The sequence below is a fragment of the Mesoplodon mirus genome (genome assembly GCF_964341445.2).
Source record: "Mesoplodon mirus genome assembly, chromosome: 6".
Lineage (NCBI taxonomy): Eukaryota > Metazoa > Chordata > Mammalia > Artiodactyla > Ziphiidae > Mesoplodon > Mesoplodon mirus.
In genome coordinates, this window is record NC_138982.1 from 52,669,691 (window position 1) to 52,692,114 (window position 22,424).

Consider the following 22,424-nt stretch of genomic DNA (forward strand, 5'->3'; position numbering starts at 1 on the left):
CTTCTAGTGTACACAAATATACAAGTGCATAAAAAGAAAAATCCTAGCCCAAGCAGATGGTCCAAATTCATAGGCATTAACAAATATTTTATAATCTTTTTAAAAATATGACAGTGAACTGATGAAATTGAATAGACTGATGAATGATTACATTATTCAATTACTTCACTTTAGATATAATTTTAAACCTTTCAAAAGACATTTGCCTCTCCTTATCAATAAAACTGATTGCTTTATCTCTCCGTGCTGTATCTTGGACAATTTTCTTATATCTAGTTTTCAATTTATTATTTTTTTTTCTTTAGTTGTCTTTAATCAGATGATTAAACCATGTTCTGAGTTTCTATTTCAATGACTATTTTACAATTCTATAAAACGTATTTGGTTATTTTTCAATTTTTTTAGTATTCCAATTAAACTTGTGTCGGTGTTTGGACTATAGCCCTTTGCATAATTTTTCATGGCTGCCCTACAAACAAAATGGCATATCTAATTTTTAGTCTATTTTGATTTAATATTTTATCACTGCAAGTAAAATATAGAAACCTTACAACCATATAGGTCTGTCTGGATAATTATTATTGATCTACCTTTAAGTTCACTGATTCTTTGGTCATCTGCATTCTGCTACTGAGCCCATCATAGATTTTTTTTTTTTTTTTTAATTTCTGCTCTTGTACTTCAGTTCTAAAATTTCTGCTTGGTTCTATTTTATATTTTCCTATTTACCTGCATAGAACTTCTATATTTCCATTCATTGAATATTTCTATCTTGATATGGAGCATAGTAATAGCTGATTTAGAGTCTTTGATCTCTAAACTCTGGGTCATCTTGGGGTTTTATCTTTATTGTCTTCTTCTCTTGAGAATTCGTCACATTTTCCTGGGGCCTTTTTTATTCGTTTTTGGTGTGTTGTGTAATTTTTAATTGTATGTGGGACATAATGAGTTATGTTGTAAGACATTAGGCCCTGCTAAACTCCTGGAGTATTTGTTTGTTTTGCAGGCAATCAACCCAGTTAGGTTTAGAATGCAAGTCTGTCTCACTGTCCCTGGACAATGGCTCCACTATCAGCTCAGTTTTCAAAGCTGTTGCCATACTGCTTTGGGTCTGCCTCATATTTGCGTAGGTCCAGCATGAGCCTGGAATTTGTTCCGGTTCAAACACATATTTGGGGGTCCCTTTCTTCAGCTCTCTCCTTTGACATTCCCTACACACTCTCTGGTGCCCCCTTTTCTGAACTGCTGGCCAGAAATATGTGGTTTATCTTACCGTTTAAGAAGCAGCTACAGATCTTGAACTGGGGTCCCATCTCAACGCAAGATGGAGAACTTAAGAGGAAACAATCGGAAATGTACATCTGCATAGGTCACTTCTTCAAATTTTGACTCCCTTCCCCAATCTGTCTGCTTTTACTAAGTTTTCAGGTTTTCAGGTACTTGTTTTTTGTGCTTTGTACAGAGCGTTAGCTGTAATCACTAAGAAATAGGCTATACCATCTTGGCCAGCAGCAGAATTCAACTATTTGACTGTTTTTTCAACTTTTCCTACATATTTTTCATTTTATCTTATTCTTTTCTTACAGGTTCTATTTCTTCTTTTTATCTAATTATTTGAAGCAAAATTGTTTTATTTTCTCTATCACAATGTTCTATGATCTCAGGTTACTGCTTATGGTGAATTCTTACCCTGCCTATTTCATAATTTTGTATTGTGAGCTCATCTTGAGTCAAAATCTTTTGGAATCCTTTGCAAACTGGGCTGTGAAAGTAGTCCCTCAGAATGGCTTTGTATTTGCTTCTCCAGAGGTCCCTGGTAACTCACTAGCCAGAGATAATTTATATGAAATTTCTCAGTATCATGATTTCTAGACCACAAAGATGGTATAGTTTGGATGTTAGTTTGCCAAGGAGATTTTGTTTTCGTTTCCAGCAAGAGCTCAGGCAAAAAGCAATCTTTCTTGACATCTCCCTGGGCCAATAAGCAGTTTGTCTAGTTTCTTTTTCACAAAGATGCAGCCAATTAGCAGACCATAGCAGTGAAAAGGTGGAGAATAGATTTGAAAGCAGTGAGTGATTAACATCCTCTATAACCCAAAGCAGCTGAGCCCCATTAAGGCCCCTTGATTCTTTTAGGCAAGTCTCAGAAACTCAGCTTTTCTTACCATCTTTCCGCATTTGCCACTACCAACCTGTCACTCTGTGTTCTCTTCCCTCATACCAGCCATGGACTAATTTCCTCTTCCATCAGCTGGAGAGAATAAACACCTACTCTGTTTATTTCACAGTGTCATTGTGAATTACGATGCTCAGAGTGTCAACAGCCAAATAGTCCCAAAACCAGTATGAAAAGACAGACTTGAACTGAAGGGAAACTGAATTTTTTAAGGTTATCTTTGCTATCCCAGTGATGCGGACCACCGTGAAGTACAGTCCAGAGGGAAAAAAATAAGCAAATCCAAATTATGGTGCACATTTATCTCTACTTTCCCGGATGCATATAGATGTCATTGACCTTTAATCACTGGTCAAACCATAAGTTGTTTTGCAATTTTTTTGGATCTTTCAAGACTGGGGGTTATTATTGGGAGACAATTTTCCTTGAATCTCAATATTTCTGCAGATCTTGTTTGCAGAGATATTGACTTCCCTTTGTTCTAAACTCTTTTTTTTCAAGGATATTCATATAGCAAACAGACTTGAAATGTACATGTACCTTCCTCTAGAGAAAAGATGAGGTTTGCTTACTGCCTTGGAAGATAGAGGTAGTGTTTCCCATGAAGCAAAGGGCAGGCATGCTTACTGTCCAGTTAGTATAATAAAGAAAATGTCTCTCCCTGAAGCAAAGGTCAAGCATATTATACAAGATTCAGGTTCCCTAACAAACCCTGTTCTTCTGTAACAAACACACTGCATTCACAGGTATTGTCTGCCCTCTTCAAGACATCCCATGAGAACTTGGGCTTGGGAACTGGTGCAAAAATGCTGATTCTCTGGCATCTGCTACTGCTGTGAGTAACATACTGTCCTTTGCCTCTGGCTCAGTCTCAACTCTACTAGCATCCTTGAAATCATGGCAGGCTAACCTGTTAGCTTGCAAGTAGAGTAAAATCTTGGACCGTCAGAGTCCTTGGCAGTTATATAATGTCTTTCTATGCCTGCCCAATGCTTCCATGGTATTTATTTCTCCAAGGGTGATGGTTACCATGTATCCACATAGCAACTGGGCAAGGGCCAATTTACAGATCCTCTCCAGGTTCTATCCCAGAACTGTGTTTCTTAATACAAGTACATAGGTGCCAAAAGTGGTCACTGGTTTCTTTCTTTCATCCTCAGTTACACATATTTCTCTTTGATATGCATAAACTCATATATCTCAACAGCTGCAAGCAGAAGCAAACACAAACAGATTACATTCTATGGCTACTGTACACATCTACGCTAAGCCTATACAAATGCATTAATAAACCCCACTTGACATTAAGGATGTAAAAACCCCATGTAAGACCATCTATAAATATAAAGTTTTATTATTATTACAAGAGCTAAGGTTAGCCACCCCTGAACTACTTATTAGAATTTCCTCATTCCTGAATAGAGCTTTAGTTAAAAGGAAATCAGTGAGCACTCACCTAAAACATTTGTTAGAGATCAGTAAACAGAAGTGTGTTTCCTCTGTCAAAGGCTAAAAGGGACCAGGGACCATGTTTAATCTGTAGATAGAAAGTATCACTGTGCCTCTCTATTTTGGTTGTATTTCCCTGACAATTTGGTTACTAAGTTGTTAGATTCCAGAATTGACTCTTGATTGAGTCCACTTGGTCTAGCAAAGCATATTAAATTAATGAACAGGAAATGAGTTAACTTAAATTCCCTGGCTATCTTATTTTTCTTTTGTATTATGTACATGGTATCAAAATCTGTTCCAGTTACTACAGATGCATAACAAATTACCCCCAAATTCAGTGGCACAGAACAGTAACAAGTCATGCTCACTGATACTGTGGGTCAGGAATTTGGATGGGGGCACAACAGGCCCAGCTGGTCTCTGCTCTGGTGTCTGGAGCTGCCGATGGAATACTCAAAGGCTAGGAGCTGAAACTGTCTGAAAGCTTCTTCACTGATGTCTGGTGTTTGGTGGTGGCTGTCTACTGGGGGCCGTGTTTGCACTCCACATTTACCTCTCCATGTGAGTTAGTCTGTGCTTCCTCACAGCATGGTAGCTGAGTTCTAAGGGCAAGTGTCCTAAGAAAGGGAACAGATGGAAGCTGTATCATTTTCATGACTGAGCCCTGCAAGTCACATAGCATCTCTCCTGCCACATCTATTGATCAGAGAACTCAAGTCTGCCCAGATTCAAACAGAGAATATACACCTCAACTTTTAGTGAGAGGATGTCAGTCACATTTAAGAAATTCATGTGGGATTGCGGTATGTATATTGGTGTGGTCATCTTTGGAAAATACGATCTGCCACAGCATTTATTTGTGGTGAATTCTCACAATAATCTTACAAAACAGATGCTTTCATATTCTTCACCTTATAGATGGAAAATGGATTTTAGGCAAGTGAAGCAACTTGACCAAGATAACAACCATTGGTGAACCAGTGCCCACCCTTAACACACATAATGCCTAAACACTTGATCATAAGAACAACCATTAGTAAACTTACCCATATTTGAGTTTTGCTTAGACTAAGAATTCCTCCTCCCATAACCAGAGATGATTTTGGTCTGTACCCAGAGCCACTGCTTTCAGGATTCTGTTGACCTTTCGAATTGATCTGGCCATTATCCCAAGTTTCAATGTGTAACATCTGGCACATGACCTGCCCTTTTAAAGTTCTTATTTTAACAGCTTCTGGGACTGTACTGGCTTGGTAGAGGAGCCTAGAGGGTCTCCTACAGCGTGGTGGCAACATGAGTAAGCTCTGGAGGCAGATAAACAGGGTTTAAATCCTGGCTTTAACACTTCTTGTCTTAATACAGTAAATGCATTACTTAACTGCAAAGCCTCAGTTTCTTAACTACTGAAATGGAGACAACAGTATGCTTCTAGAACCTGGTACAGAAGTGGCATATTAATCGAAATACACAAAGTACCACTGACACCTGACTCCATATTTTTAAGCAGCATCCTAGGAACTTTGGTCTAATTATAACTAGATGTTTTCAAGTGGTGCCACATGAGCTCTTACAGATACATCACCATGGATGCCCCCCTTAGCTTCCTCTTCTGATCCAGATGCCCCGCCCCTCTTGGCAGATGCCTCCAGAAGTCACCTGAGAGCCGTGCCTCATCAGTACTTCAGTTACAGGTGCTCCCCCAGGAGAAGACTGTCTTCTAATGAGACGGTAGCAGCAATCCTTCAGGATGCCCGAGAGGAACAATATTCAAGTCCTCCACCATTCTACTTGGGTCACATAGGAAAACAGTTTCTTCTGCTTTTGCTAGTAATTTCTCTCTCCAGGGGGCTTGTACCATCAGTCTTTGGAGCCAGGATAGAACACTGCCCACTACCATAACCACCCCTCCTCCCTCACCCAAACATTCCTTCCTCTTTCTTCAACCGAAAGCAAAAATACATACAACTTAGGCAAGTTCCTTCTTCTCAGATCCATCCATGGCTTTACAGACTCTCCTGACTTGCAACAGTCACGCTACCCTTTACATGCTCACTCTTTTCTGCCCTTCCTACTCTGATTTTATATCCTGGTCAGTCTCTCTCATCTCTTGCCTTTCCCTTTGTCCTCTGCGTTTGTAAAGCATGGTATATCCAGGTGGGGGTTAGCTTCCATTAGCTGCTTTCTGTAAGGGGAGGTGTTGGCCTGGTTGGCCCATACTGTGTACCCAAATTTTATTATTTAGATCCTCCCCGTGAAGCAATCAGATGTAACATTATCAGGAGGGGTCTTTAACTGCAGATTTCATTTAAAAATTAAATAAAAAAGAATGCATTGAGAATGACTCAAACCCCATTGTGGAAAAAGAACTATAAACAATTCACACTTGAATAACTTAAGCTGAATGTTATTTGCAGTTTAGTGTATATTTAATTCAATGTAGGGCTGATGATAACTTACAATCCCTCATCACTAAGAAATTTTTCATAACCCTTGGCCAGTTGTGGCTGAGGGGAGTATCTCTGCCATGGTCCTATTTACATGTCCTTCTTCTTTCAGATCCATTGCCCCATGCTGAGCCCCTTTCTGTATGTGTCTGCGTCTCACTCTGTCTGGGTTTAAGTGGCCACTCTCCCGTGTCAAGACTTAATGCCAATTATTTAATGCCATCTCTCTATCTGTAACTACTCAAAGCTCACTTTTAATTCAAATTCCTCATCAACTCTGTTTTTCAGAGGTTGCTTTCTCCAAGTATGTTCTACAAACTGCTATCTCTGGCTGCCTGCTGCCATAAATAGCACTCAGTCTCTACATCCTGTGCCACAGCAAAGAGAAGTGTTGTATAGCCCCAGGCATTTTGGTAGGAAGAGAGCTACTTCCAGTTTGGATAGTAAAAGAAAAGCTCCCTTGTTGCCCAGATCTCTGATACTTCCTGTGTTTCCATGGCAAACTTCCCTCCCCTGGATGCAGCTGCTTGGGAGGGTTGGGAAGAGAAGAATTATTAACCATTTTGTTCCCACAACATACGTTTTATGCTTTCTCTTTTCCTTACGCACTGCATTTCACTTTCTGTCCTTGTTCCCTTTTTAAGCACCCCCATCTCCATACACACACGCTTTTTTTCAGCTCTCTCAATGTGTGGGGTTACTCACTTAACCCCAGAAAACCTATCTTTTTGGTAGTAAAATACTGGATTCATAGCAGTGCCACTAGAAAAACATTTTTTTTTAAATAAGTCCTCTTAAGTCCTGTTTTTAGAATGAGTAGGCCCTTGAACCCCTAAGCCAGGGCTGTTGGTCACTCCAGGAAGTCACCTTCAGCTGTAAAAACCAATGCATATAATGAGGATAGTATTTTTTGCATTTTGAATATGTATTCCCCCTTAAATTATGCTCCCCTGCAGCTCTGGCACCCCAGCTTAGCCAAAAAGCTTATTGCTCCAAGGAATAACAGGCCATTGATCATCTTTGAGTCATAAATCTGACGTTTACAAATCCACATCAAGACAACAGTTATGAAAGCCAAGCTTTGGGTAGAGAGAAAAAAAAGAAAGAAAAGAAAACCACTCCACGTTGCCCTGACCTCATTTAACATAGTAAGAGCCAGACCTGGCCCACCAGGGGGGTCTCACCATGGGCCTAGGGTAGAGAGAACTCAGGACAGAACACAGGAGGCTGCAAATGTGACTGAGCATCATAGCCTCCTCCCTACCCCATGCTTACCCCTCCCCCCAAAACTGGGATGTGAGCCTAGAATGGGATTTACATAGACAGAGAGGTGCTTTTGCCTCCTTTCCCATTTGGGACTCAGAGCAACTTGCCACAGAATGGCTGCAGCAGAGGAATGCTGGTTGTACAACATGATTGTGCGGAGAACGCGGTGGGGCGGGGGGAGGCTCAGTTTAACCCTTCAGAGACTCCCTTAGCCCTCATATGACATGAAAAGTGTCTAGAAGTTTCCAGATGCCCTGAGAAATGAAGCAGGCTCTATGTGATGATACTGGGTGGAGAGCTTACCAGAGGGTCAATGTAAGGGGCCACAGGGGAGTCTGCTAGGCTAGAGGGTCAGATGGAAGGGACAAGAATGGAAGTGATACCAAATCAGCAGAGAGGACAGTCAAGCCCCCAAGTGAACCACAAGATTACAGAGCATGTGTCCACCAGCTGCTAACTTCAGCTGTTGAGCGGCAGTCACGAAGCATAAAAAGGACATCACTGCAGAGAACAGAGGAGCCAGGATAGTACAGATGGGTCTGAGGTGTCTCCTTCCCACTGCCATCAGGTCAGAAGGCCTTATTCTTGCCCTATACTGAGAAACCATCTCAGGAAAGAAAGAGAAAAACATTTTAAATTCTGAATGACTACCCGAAAGTTACTGTTACCCACATTTGCCAAACCGGGCTAAATTTTACTTTTTTCCCTTTGTAGTAGGCAGCTTCTAAAGATTTCTCCCAGGGATCCCCACTTCCTAGCATTCATGGCCTTGTACTTGTGCTTGAGTATGGTATAGACCTAATGACTTGCTTCTCACAAACAATACAGCAAAACTGTTGGGTTGTGACTTTGAAGATTTGGCTTGAAAGAGGATTTGGTTTCCAATTTGCTCACCTCTCTTCCTCTCTCCTCTGCTTGTTCTGATTAAACAAGATACCATGTTGTAAGCTGCACAATGGAGAGGCCCATGTGGCAAGGAACTCGGGAAGCTTCTGAACAATAGCCAGAAAAGAACTGAGGCCCTCAGTCCTACAGTTCACAAGGAACTAAATCCTGCCACCTGACATGGACGAGCTTGACAGATTGTCCCTCAGTCTAGACTTCAGATGGAACCCAGCTAAAGTCACCAATTCATTTCAGTTTTCCCAAGACTTTCCTAGTGTGAGCACTGAAAGTTCCACATCCCAGGAAACCACTCAGTCTTGAGCAATCCCACACAGTTGGTCACCCTAGATCTAGCCCTAGATGACACCCTGAATGTAGCCTTCTGAAAGACCCTGAACCAGATGACCAAGCAAAGCCACACCCAGATTTGTGACCTAGAAATCATGAGATAATAAAAGTGTGTTGTTTTAAACTGCTGCACTTTAGGGTAATTAGTTATGCAGCAATTGATAACTAATACATTCCTCATTACCAAACAAATTAAAAGTTCAAGAGAAAGATCAGGTCAGCTATAGAAAAATAAAGAAGCTGCATTTTTCCTTGTGCATCTGCATGTAGTGTGAGTTAAATGAGCAACTCACTATAAATGTACTATACTTCTAAACAGTTGATTCCAGGAGCACAGTTTTCAGAAAGAAAGAACTAGGTATGCCCCTGATCTTCAAGTTTAAAAGCAGATTAAGAAATCCAGGCACAATCACCTGACAGATCAAAAACTGCTATCACAAACTTAGTTTCTTTTCTAGACACTCTATAAGTAGATTAAATAAATTTTGTAAGTCAGGCAACGAATCTGTCTTGTAGATAGGACCAGAACCAAAATATCTCCCTATCTCAGGAAGCAAGTATATCATAAAGCCAATATTGAATACGAGTGGGAACTCTTCAAATTTTCTCCTGTCACAGGAAAATTGGCTTCATTTAGCCAGTCTACTACACAGAGATCAGCCCTATACCATGCAGACTAGCATTTAACAAAAGCAGCTTCATGATTATGAGGCATACAATGTAGTATATTAAGATCCTGAGTATTTTCAGTAATACGGCTCAATCAGAGGCAGTGGCTGAATGATTAGTTTCGGGCGTGGAAAAATATGCCACGGAGGCCAATACAAATGCTTCCGTTTCAATTGAGATAACAACAATAGCCATGGCCATAAATATTTGTACAGTGTTTCACAGCTCAGAAAGATTTGCACACACTTGAAATCAAAGATTCTGACACTTCAACTCTGAAAGACACCTAGGGCTGAAAGAATTCTTTTCATTCTCATTTGATATGAAAAATCGAAGTTATAAACATTTAAATGATTTTTCCAAAGTCACAGATCTGGGATTCAAACCCAGACATCTCCAAATGGCAAGTGCTACTTACTCTCTTTCCTCCCCAGCAGCAGAGAGAAAGTGGAAATATTCATGAACTATCCAGTTGCCTGCTTTCACTGGGAAATGTTCTAGGAAGCACTGTGGAAGGCAGAGAAGATCTATAAAGTATATTTATGGAAACAGCAGAACTGTTATGCATCATTGTGGGGATTTTTCTTTCCCTAAGCTCTGGGGTCTCTGAAACACTGCTCTAGTAATAATGACAATTTAGGTCCAGATGTAGAATAAGTTTTTAGTTGAAGTGTCATATGAATAGAAAATCTAGAATTACTGAGAATAAATTATGTTAGAAATTTGAAAAACACATGGCAAGTGCCCTGAAGTATGGTAGGTTCAATTCAATTTAACAGACACTGATTGAGTCTGCCTCCCATAAGCCAGGCAGTAGTATTCTAGACCTGTGCTGTACAGCATGGTAGCCAATATTCACATATGGCTATTTAATTAAAATTTTAAAAACTAAAAATCCAGTTCCTAGTCACACTAGCCACATTTCAAGGCACCCAATAGCCAAATGAGGCTAGTGGCTAATTATAGAACATTTCCATTATAACAAAAAGTTCTACTGAACAATGCTATTAGACTCTTAAGAAGAAATAACCAAGTCTCCCAGAGTAACTCACATTCTCATAGAGAAAACACCCTACTTTATAAGTACTCTAAAAATGCAGGAGTATAACTCTGGCCAGGCTCTCTAACAATGTCTTATGAGAGGTAACACATGACTTCTGGAATCATTCCAAATAGGTGCTAGCTAATTAGAGGCTTCTCTCATCCTTTAAAGATGTTATGATAGGTATTAAAATGTCACGCCTTCCATTTTCCTCATCTTACCAATATTCCATAGGAACCACACACCAGAGTTAACATAAAATACTGGATAGTCTCTATTGTAGAAGTGTATTTCCTGTGCACCACCATCCTAGGGAACACGCCAGGCACCATAGTAGCCATAGAATGGGCTGCCCTTTAATCCCTGAAAAAGGTCTGCCAGATTTATAGACCTCAACTGTTGACCCAGTCACTCGTTGGGTGTGCCTGAGAACAGGAGGACTGGATGTGGAGCAGCAAGTGGCAACATGACTCAAGGAACCAGTGACCTGGATGGCTATGTGTCATAGCAGTGAGCTCTCAGGACCCACCCTTCCTAAGTCAGGGTCCTGGCCTTGAAAAGAGCTGTTTGGCCTCAGCTAGATGTCAGCAGGGCAACCTGGCACGCAGCTCAGAGAGTTTTCCAGCCAATCTCACTGCCCCACACAGCCCCATCCTGCTTATCCATTACAGGCAAGCTTCTCTCTAGTATACTAGAAGCATCTCTAGTATACTGGACAAAAACCGTCCCAGCAGACAGTACAGATCAAAGTGAAAAGGAAGGAAACTTGGAAATCATCCTTCCCACACCCTGAATCTCACAGAAGCACAGAGAGAAGTGAGAGACATGAGGTCACCAGAACCAGGGTAATCTGTTTCTGCATCTGTGAAATAGAAGGATGTTTCCACACAGAGATGTCCTGTCTCACCAGCACAACTATAGTCACCAGCATCATGCTCCTGTGCTGTCCCAGCCCTCAGTTCCTCACACCACCCTGCAGTGAGCAGTACCAGCTTTTAACTCTTCTCCTGTGGACAGACTTGTTTCTTCTGTACTGCCCATGTTTTAGTCAATGAACAACTCCAAATCAGTGACCAACTAGTTGACTCTTGGTCATTCTTCATGGGGAACATACCAACAGAAGTCTATAGTAAGTATAGATCCCAACAAGACAAAATCAATTTGGGAAATAAGGATCTAGGCCTGTTGCCCCAAATACTATAACTGATAAAATTGTTACTATCATAAAACCTGATTCACCCAGCTCACCCTGTCATTATAATTTTATTCTTGGGGGGGGCTGTCTTAAAATATTTACAAATTTCAGTCACACAAGCTTCAGGTGCAAATAGTCAACTCATAATGAGCTATTAATGCCTTAATAAGGATTAGGATACAGCTACCCAGATTAAGAATGGGACACCAGATGCATCCTGCAGATTTAGCTCCCTAGGGGTGGAAACAGCCCCACAAGAGGAAGTTTAGAGCCAAAGACAAAACCTAACTTACACTGAGATTGTGTACAGGGTAGGCCTCATTTCCAATGGTGAAAAAAGATGAAGCTTTTTCAATAGGTCACGGGCTCTTTAAGTTACAGTCTTGAAAAATCAGCCACTGAAATAGTTTATGAATCTGTGGGCACAGCACGGCGAAACATTTAATCAGGAAACAGAAAACTTTCTGGAACAAATAAGCCAAATGAATGCCTAGAAGTGGAAATGTTAACTAGTGATGTAAGTTCAGAGTACAGCTGTGTCAAAATGAGTCAGGCTTCTGGCACAACAAGCAAAGTCTATGAAAGATATAGAAGAATTATATTGTTTTTCCTAAACTCAAAACAGTGGACTTTTGCCATGTTAATTCTGAGTTTCTGAGATGAGATACAAGAAATTAAGAAAGCAAAATGGAATGGTTATAAAACAAATACTTCCTATGTTATTGTGTTGAGGAGATAGGGTTGTATTTTTTTTCTTCTGGCAGAGGAGTGATTAGACATCTTTCAGGAGATATGCCTCAGATTTATTTCAATGACCTTATAGTCTGGGTATGATGGCACCAAAAATATACTCAGTTTATTAGTTAATGTCTAATGAATCATATTTTGTGTGTTGTAGGACAATTCATAAGCTCTTGTGGTTCATTTGGTCCACAAGACATCACTGAACAAACCACAGTGTCAGTGCCTGCATTGGCTGTTCTGCACTCCTTGTGGAAGAATGGTTCCAAGAACCATGCAGGGTGGGACTTTTGCCAAACTAATCATCATAATTGTCCAGCAACATGATAAAGACTTCAAAGTATCAGTCATTACTTATGTAGGCTTTGGGAAGAAGATAAAATCAGTTTCAACAGGTTCTGATTAAAACTGTCCTTAATAATAGTAACTATCACATACGGAGACATTTGTCAGGCACAGTAATAGGCACTATTATTTTTTCCATTTTATATTTGAAGTTTAGGCAGTTTTTAAAACTTGCCCACGGTTACATATCTGGTATGGCAGAGCCGGGCCTCCAGGAAAGACACTGGAATGCCTCTGCTGGCAACAACTTCAAGCTACACTAAAGTAGTTCTCAGTTGAATTGAGCAGAAAAAAACTTACCAAGTCAAATAACTAGCAAACAGTGCAGAACTGTATGTAATAAAATGCTGAATAGTGGAAAAGAGATTCTAAAGTCCTAGAGAGGTTCAGCAAAAGAGAAAATCCAGACTGGAAGACACAAGCAAGGTTGGCAGTAGAAGGTGCACTGTGAGCTGGCCTTTGGAATGGCTGTGACAGTACAGATACAAGAGCAAAGGTGAGAACAACAGGAGGAAGAGGTCAGAAGGTATGGGAGTTATGAAGAGGCCAGACTGAGCAAACGGTACAGGAGAGAAATAGTTGTCCAGTTTTAGGCTTATTCCCAATTTTTAAGCTCACAAAGAACTCAAGGGGCATACAGAACAACCCATGTAATACGTAACAGCAGACCTGATAAGGAATTGTGCTGTAATCTCCGTTACCCAATCTACAGTGCTTCCCATGAGCTACCACGCAGAAAGGCTGTACTCCATAATCCTAATTCAATCTAATGTTGATTGAGCCCCTGCCTTGGACAGATACAGTGTTAATTATTGGGAAGATAAGAGTGAAAAAGATGTCGGGTCCCCAGGGAGCTCATGTTAAAACCACGTAAGTACACAAATATTTGTGGAATGAGTTGGCCTGGGGAGGAATGTGACAATAGATACACTAAGTGTTAAAGGAACAAAGGAAGGAGTATCCCATCTCTCTTGTGACAGGAAAGACTTCTGAGCAGGGACATTTGATATGGGCCTTGCAAGAGGAGTGAACTATGATCACTCAAGAAAAAGAGAAAGGGGCTTCCCTGGTGGCGCAGTGGCTGAGAGTTCACCTGCCGATGCAGGGGACACGGGTTCGTGCCCCAGTCCGGGAAGATCCCACATGCCGCGGAGCGGCTGGGCCCATGAGCCATGGCCGCTGAGCCTGCGTGTCCGGAGCCTGTGCTCCGCGGCAGGAGAGGCCACAGCGGTGGGAGGCCCGCGTACCGCAAAAAAAAAAAAGAAAGAAAAAGAGAAAGGCAGAACAAACAGCAGGAGCAACTGGCTGTAATCATGGAAGGATCCTACATATGCTATTAGAAGGAAGGGCAACCCAGCAGAGCTAGAGCTGAGAAAAGCAGATATGTGGGACGGGAGGCAGAGCTGCCAGAGCAGCCTTAGATGACAGGGGTGAGGGATAACCTAAGGAATCAGAACGTAACTGAGGAGCCACAGAAAAACTTAGCATCGCAATGAGATTTGATCTCTAGTTTAAGATGAAACTGGCAGCAAAGTGAAGAACAGATATGGGGGGGGGGATGAGCTAAAAGGCTCCTGAGCTATTCAAGAAGAAGCCCGAAGTCAGGTGATGGTAACAGACAAGATGAAGGATTCACGAGGCACAGAGGTAGATTACCGAGGCTTACTAACTGAAAGATAATGACGATTTCTGATTTTAATGACTTGGTGGATGGTGGTGTCACTAAATAGGATGGGGACATCAAGACCAAAAGCAATCAAAAGTAAGTACCACTTGAACTAGAAAAATACTGAAAATTCTGAAAACACATGGATGGATTCTCAAAACTGGGTGATGCCATTTTCTAAAATGACTGTGTGGTCTGCCAGAGCAGATGGCTCAGGGGAGTGATAATAAGGACAAAGGACCTCCAGGTCACTAGTTCAAAGTCACAGTTCTCAAATGTCCAAAATTTGTTCACATATCTGACAGCTGTTCAATGACTTATGTAAAAGGAATTAGAGGTCTTAGTTTAGGTTCTAGCAAGACAGGTGTTCCTCTTTATAAATGATACTCTTGTTGATTTTTTATGAAATTAAACCAGTTCTCGCCCTTGAGTTGCCTGCTGAGGTGGTTTTGGACTAATCAGAGTCATTTTCTTCCAAAAGCATTCAACCATTCAACAAATCAGGCGTAGCTGATTTGTTTGAAATGTTTAAAAATTTTAAAAGTCAAAGACAGGAGTTGGTAAAAGTGATAAAGCAATCATTTAATATAGCTCTTTCTGCTTCCATACATCCTTCTTTATTCTCATAATGTCACTTCCAAAAAGGTATCTGCCACATTTCGTGTCTCTGTTTCTTTCATTTCTCTGTCAAAATTTAGATCTAGATAAAGCATTCAGCCTTCAGTAGTGGATCTCTCTGCCTTTGGAAGATAACACAGTGTCACCAGAGGTTTTTGGAGTGTGTGTGTGTGTGTGTGTGTGTGTGTGTGTATGTGTGTGTGTGTGTGTGTAGAAAACATGTGTCCTTCCTTTCAAACCCAAAGTTCCAAGTGGAAGGATATGTGTCCTGGGCATTACGTGAGATACAGGGTGTTCCCAGAGGCCTCCACAGCAAGAGACTCTTTGAGGTGCAGGGGAACCTCAGACCTCCATGGTTCCATATTTGCTTACCCTGTCCCCATGTGTGGACTGGCCCATGGCAAACCACCGTAAAAAAATGAAGTCTCCTAAGAAATGTGCTTGAGTTTGTACATTCCTTGGTGTCGGCTAAAGCCACAGGAACTTTGGCTGTATTTTAAAGTTACACCCATTCCCCATTGCAGTGCAGGTCTGTGAAATAATGCCTTAGCTCTGCCAAAACCCACAATGATTATCAACAGTGTAAGTAATCAAGTAAAAGCACTTTTCCACAGCCCACTGACCAGACTGTCAAGAAAACAAGAAGTAGTAGCAAAAATTGATTGCCATTTGCAAAGGTAATTTCTATCTGAATTATATTACTGTATAGCAACAGTGATGCATAATGTGTGCCTGGCATCTTTACAGTAAACATTTTAGGTTTAATTTAGAAATCTGAGTCATTAGAAAACTTCTCTGTCATTATGATGAAGGGGCCACTGTGGACTCAGCACTATTACAATCTAAAGAGGGAAAGGGAATAAACAAGCAAGCTACACACACTAAAAGCAGAGAGAATTACCACTGGGCTGAAATAATGGGAAGAAATTCAAATTAGAGATAGCTGCTTACTATTGAATAGTTAATACAAGCATGGTTATTTTACATTATTAAGCAGCTTATTTTTAATGTTCTAATATAAAGTGATATGGTCACTGTTTTGTTGTTTTAAACCCTTCATTCCTATGAGGAAATAAGGCTTCAAATTGTAGGAAACAGGCCAAATAGATCAGCCAAACTAGACTTCCCCACCCCTCACAGATACCCCTATGCTGCTTCTTCAATAATTGCTAGCATCGGTATTCAAAAACTCAGGCTGGCAAGATGTTCAACCCTATGCTGCTGGAAAATCTTATTTAAATTGAATTTTTCCCTATTCAGCTCTTAATGTCAGAACCTGGAAGATGTCTGGTGAAAAGCGTCAAGCCTTACTGAAAATTAATGTAGCGGAAATATAATAAACTTGGGCCGGAGGCCTCCTCCCAAGATTAGTAGGTGTGAATCAGTGGTTCAAAACCTGGTTGCATACTAGCATGGCTGGAAAGCCTTTTTTAAAATACTGATGCTTGAACAGCCCCCTCCAGGGGGCATTTAATAAAACATCTGGTGAGAATGGGGCCCAGGCACGATTGGGTTTTTGAGCCCCTCCTCCATAGGTACTTCTAGTGTACAATCTGGTTTGAGATTCACTGTTTCATGTTCTGGCATGCCTGTGGAGAGAGAATTTTGTGCGTATTTGCCTAGAAATACTTGCAACTGATTACACTAAGAGCCCTTGGCATTCAAACTTACATATCCATTGGAGACACCTGGGGAATTTTAAGAATGCTGATACCTGCATCTCACCTTCCAGGATTCTGATATTCTGGGAGTGGACAATCACTTCCAAATGACTCCAATGTGTAGCCAAGTTTGAGAGCCACTGCTCTCCACCTATGAAATTGATGAGGGCTGAGCTGGAGGTGGTCCAATATGAGTATTAACAAGACAGGGCTCAGGGTAACCTACAGACGTCACACCGAAAGAACAGGAATCCTTCCTCCTGTTGCCAGAACTGTGATGCTGACGTTTAGACTGTACAGAAATAAGCACATAAACAATTGTCTATTCTGAGTAATAAGACAGAGTTGTTTCCATAGAAACAGCTGACTAATAATCATAACGGCTAATTAGATAAGTGATTTCCAAAACCTATTTGGATGATAACTAATGTAATAAACTTCAAACTCCTTGTTCAGTGACATGTTTCTTCCTACTTCTCTTAATGGTCTGTCAAGGCTTGGCACTCGGGTCCGTAAAAAACAGTTTTTTAAACCTTAACACCTCCAGAAGAATTACTGAGTGTAGAGAAAAGTAGCATACACCAAGCTTGAGTGTGGAGTCAAACAGACCAACATCTGCATCCTGGCTGTGCCATGTATTAAGCAGCCAGCCTCAGGAATGGGGCTGAACCTTTTCCCCCTTTGTCTTCTCGTCAGTAAAATGGCAGTGATACTACCCACCCACAGCATGGTAATGAGGATTTGAGAGAACTAATTTCTCCGTTACAGTGCTTTGCACATAGCTATTCCCAGAAAAAGCATAGTAACTATCATTAAAATCATGGCCTAAATCGGGGGGCTATTCAGGGTTAACATGATACCAAAGTTAAATTTCTCCAGACAGGATGACCACAAATAAAGTTCAAATGACTCCTTACTGCCATCTCATCAGAATACAGTCTTGCAATGATTGGGTCTCACCACCCTATTTTTCAGCACATTTTGAGTTTTTTTGGACCAATGACCAAGATATTTGGTGGTTCTCCCTGGTGCTATTACCCTTCCTGGCCACACTGGTTTCCTTCCATTTTCCTCAGGGTAAAGATGACTGGCCTATTCTTGATGTTCCTTCACTCCTCTCCTAGTTCTGCCTCAGTGCGGCTACCAAATCCATATCTCGCAGACAAGGTTCTGAAACGGAATATGCCGCCATCAGTCTTATTTACTCAGCTAACCAAACAAGCCCAGGTGATGTGCTCAGAACCCTCTGTCCCTTTCCCTCCTTCCCAGAGTCGGCATCCTAGGGCTGGGAAAAGTATAAAATTCACGGCTCTGATTCCCTTATTTTATACATGAGTCACATTAACTACCTCAGCAGAAAGACTCTAAATGACTGTTCGCTTTCGCACCCTCAAGGTACACCTCAGCAGCCCTATGGGGAGGTATTGTTACAGAGGAGTAAACAGAAGCCTAGAAAAGATGGAACTCTGCTGAAGTCACACAGCTGGCAGAAGTGGGATGAGAACTAAGGCCTGCTGATTCCTAGTTCAGTGCTCCACATAGGAAGCACGTTTTCAGCTTTCCAGGTTTTTCTCAGACTGTCTGCATATAGCACCACCATAGTGAAAGTGCCATCCGTTTATAGCACAGAGGTGAAGTGATATTCATTTTTTCCTGAGAGACTTTCTCGCAGATAAATGTTTTATGGCTGAGTGCATGACTGAGAGCATTCAGCAATCTAGCAGGTCCCACATTGTAAAGTAAAATAAAGTGGTCCTAGGAGGTTCCCAGTCTCCTCCGCAACACTGACGCTGCAAATTACAGTATTAAAAGGAATTCTGTGAACCACTTGTGAACAAGCCAAACCCACTGTTATTGTCCCTAAAAGCCTGACACGCTTGGTGCACAGGCTGGGCAGCCCCATGCAGTGCTGCAAGGGCCTGGGTGCAGCACACGTTGGATACCCCGGCTCCGAAAGGAAGACCAGAGGAGACGGCGGCGTTCCTTTGAGCCACCCTTTGCCTTGGGATAAATACATCAAAAAGCAATTAGTGCCAGTCAGATTCTACCAAAGGCAGGAAGATAAGACCACTAGTGAATAGCAACTGGTTAGTGGCCTATTAACACTTTTGGTCCAGTCTAAGGAAAGCAGCATGAATGTATTTTTCCAAAATGGTACATGTCCTCTGATGTTGCAAGTATTTTAAAAGGTTCAGGGGGGCTTCCCTGGTGGCGCAGTGGTTGAGAATCTGCCTGCTAATGCGGGGGACACGGGTTCGAGCCCTGGTCTGGGAAGATCCCACGTGCCGCGGAGCAACTAGGCCCGTGAGCCACAATTACTGAGCCTGCGCATCTGGAGCCTGTGCTCCGCAAAGGGAGAGGCCGCGACAGTGAGAGGCCCGTGCACTGCGATGAAGAGTGGCCCCCGCTCGCCACAACTAGAGAAAGCCCTCGCACAGAAACGAAGACCCAACACAGCCAAAAAGAAAGGAAGGAAGGAAGGAAGAAAGAAAGAAAGAAGCTTTCATTTAAAAAAAAAAAAAAAGGGTTCAGGGATAAACTCTGTTTAAATTATGTGGGTTTTTTTTTCAAGTGTATGCATTTGAAACACACACATACACACAGCACATTAAACTCATGATTCCCTGCCTATTATTGATTAAGATGAGGCTAAATTTAATTGGAAAAAAGTAAATTGACATAAAGAAAAATTGATGGTTCATGGCTTTGGTAAAAATAGTGACACATTTAAAATGACTCCAGTTTGGGAAACATCAGTGTACTGGTTACAAGCATGATAGGCTTTGGAGCTGAAAGGACTTGACCTTGAATCCTGTAATCCTTGTAATTGAGTGAGACTTAGGTCTGTTTCCTCACCTATGAGGTGAGGATAATGACACTGACCTCAAAGAAGCAAAGTTTCAATTAAATGAAATACTATAGGTAAAGGGCCTGGCATATCTGCTGACTATCATCATTATTATAACTGCCTGGATAGATTCAATAGACTGAATAAAACCAGTCCTATCAAGCAAACTTGGCTGATGCCATTTAGAGAGGAGTCACACTCGGGCTCTAGACTAGCTGTCACCAGCAAAGCCCATTAACAATTCCCGGAGAATAAAAATAGAATGTGAGTAACAAAATAAAGTCTAACCTTTTTTTTTTTTTTTTTTCCTTTGGGCTTTGTCTAGTTTTGCTGGCTCACAGGGTACCTCAGGCACCAGCTACTTCAGACCAGAGTTCCTCGTGCGAAATGGCTGCGCGTGGTTCACCTCAGCTCAGGGGCCTTGTGCAGAAGTGCTACGCACAAGCCACTGAAATTCAAGACGGCTACGCGGGCCGTGCGCACCGGCACTGCCATCTGGCGCGGTGAGCCGCACGGCTGGGCCAGCCCCGCGAGATCTCCGTCCCTCCCCCAATGGAGGCCCCATAAAGCAGCCCCGCCCCCCGCCTACGGGGAGAGCGTGTGCTCTAGAGCGGGAGAGCGAACTTCGCTATTATCTGATCAAAGAAGGAAGCTTTCCTTTGCTTCTGAACGGAACTTGGTCTCCTTCTACTGGCTTGAAGGACACCAGGCGGGAGGACCCATGCTGGGGACTGACTTGGAGGGTTCGGTAACATAGGGAAGTCAGTGCTGCCCATGCTAGGCCTGCTACCCTGTCACAGCTCCAGGGCTGTCGTGACCTCTCTGGTAGCACCATCTGCTCCGAGCGAGCCACAGTTCACTAGCTGGTGGGAGGCAGAGCTCTTTCCGGGCGTAGCTGTCACACCGTCGTGCTAACGCCCTCCTCCAGGTGTGCGTGCTGACGCTCTTTAAAGCTGTCTTCTCCAGCAGCTTGGAGGCCTCACAGCACATTTGTATCCCGAGCACACTGCGCACAACTCTGCTCCATTGCGAGGCCAGACCAGGGACAGCCGGCATCCCGACCGCAGTGAGAAACAGGAGAGGTCTCAGTAATGGCTGCCGTAGGCTGTCTTGCCTTGCCTTTGAAACAGGCGATCCTGGGAGGATTTCTTCAAGAACCCTGTGCTGGCAGATAAATGGAAGCAGCCATTGCCTCCCCAGCAGAAAGCTCTGAACAGGCACCTTCAAGCCCAGATTGTCATCTGCCTACGAGGCTTGGCAGCAAGGCTGATGCCTCAGAGAAAACTAAGAGCATCCAGTCTCACCTGGCGGACTCAGGGCCCGTGCTTGTTATCATTCTTCTTTTCTATCATAAACATCACATGTACTCAATGTAGAAAATTTAGAAAATATATTAAAAAAATTTCCCAAATGCCACAACTCAGTAAGAAGTATTAACATTTTGATATTTCCTTCCAGAATTAGGAATTTTTTTGTACAGTTGTAATGGAACTATTTATATATTTAACATTGCATCAGAAATTCCCCATTCTGATGTTTTTCATAATGGCCAGATCATTGCATCATATAAGTATACTGTGATGTGCTTAACCAATCCCCTATTAGTGGGTATTTGCATTTTCATTTTTATTATAATTAATCTGTAATAAAGATCTTTGTGTATGCATCTTTATCCACATTTCAAATTATTTCCTTAGGAGAATTTCTATTTCTAGGTATGGAATTACTGGGTTAAATTGTGTGTTTTTCGGTTCTTGATGTGTACTATTCGATTGCTCCTGGAAAGATAAAAACACTTTGCAGTCCTACAACAAGCATGAGACCCCAGCCTTACCAAATTCTTGCCAGAGGATTTCTCCTTTTTAATTCTTTGCTAATTTAACAGACAAAAAGAAACTAATGGCTTCTTGTTTTACTGTGCATTTCTCTATTGCTCAATTTTTTACGTGCCTTTAGCCATTTGTTTTGCTCTTTTGTCAACATTCTGATCATGTCCTTTGCTCTTTTATCTTTTGATTTCTTTTGGTAAGATCTATAATTAAAATATTCTCACTTCACTTCCATTCAAGTTCATTAGAACTAATTTTTCTCCCACTGAAAGAACAGTACATTACATTACCTTAGGTGTCGGGATAAAAAATGGTTCATCTGTCATTTTATTCCTGTGTAATTAGAATATAAAAACTTTTCTTTATGGAATGCAACCTGACACTTTAACTTGTTTAGGAAAGTATATAATAGGTTATGCTTATATTACATTACCTTGTGTTTATTACTGTTTTGGAATGTTTTACTTCATGGATTTTAGTTTGGTAGACTAAAAATCATTTTGGTTTAAAGTACAAGATTATGGGGTTTTTTGAGATATTAAAATAAAAACAGAAAACATGGTCAGTTGATTTATTTTCAAAGATTGTGTCTCTGTGTGAATTTCCATATATAAACTATACCTGAGATGACCTTGGACATGATGTTAAAGTTAACCAAGGTTTAAAAAAACAAAAACCACAATTTTCATAAAAGAAACATCTACAAACAGGCGGCCCAAATAAAATCTCTCCTCCTCCAGGGAGCCTTCTCAGAATCCCCTAGGCAGAATTCCTCTCTCCCTCCACAGCATACCCACAACTTACTGCATATGCCCCAGTGCCATTAGTCATTAAGATCTACCTTGAATTGGTGATATGTGTACATCTCACTCCATCAAGGTGATTAATTTCTGGAAAGCAGGAACAATGTTTTGTTTATCTGGGTGTCCATCTGTGATCCCAATACAGTGCTTTGAGTATAGTACATGCTCAGTAAACAGACTGAATTGAACTGAACTTTAAAATTTTGAGAAGGGGACTATGCGGAACAGTGGAATCCATGCAGGGTTTTGAGTCAGATTAAGTCAGCTCAGAATCTGGCTGTGACACCAACTATGAGACCCCACGCAAGTTAACTTAGCCTCCTGAGCTACTTTGTCATCTATACAGGGATAACAATGCCTACCGTGGCAGGCCCTCTAAGTTGGCTCACCCAGTTTCACTCTTGCCTTCCTCAGCTGTAATGACTAGAAAGCGAAA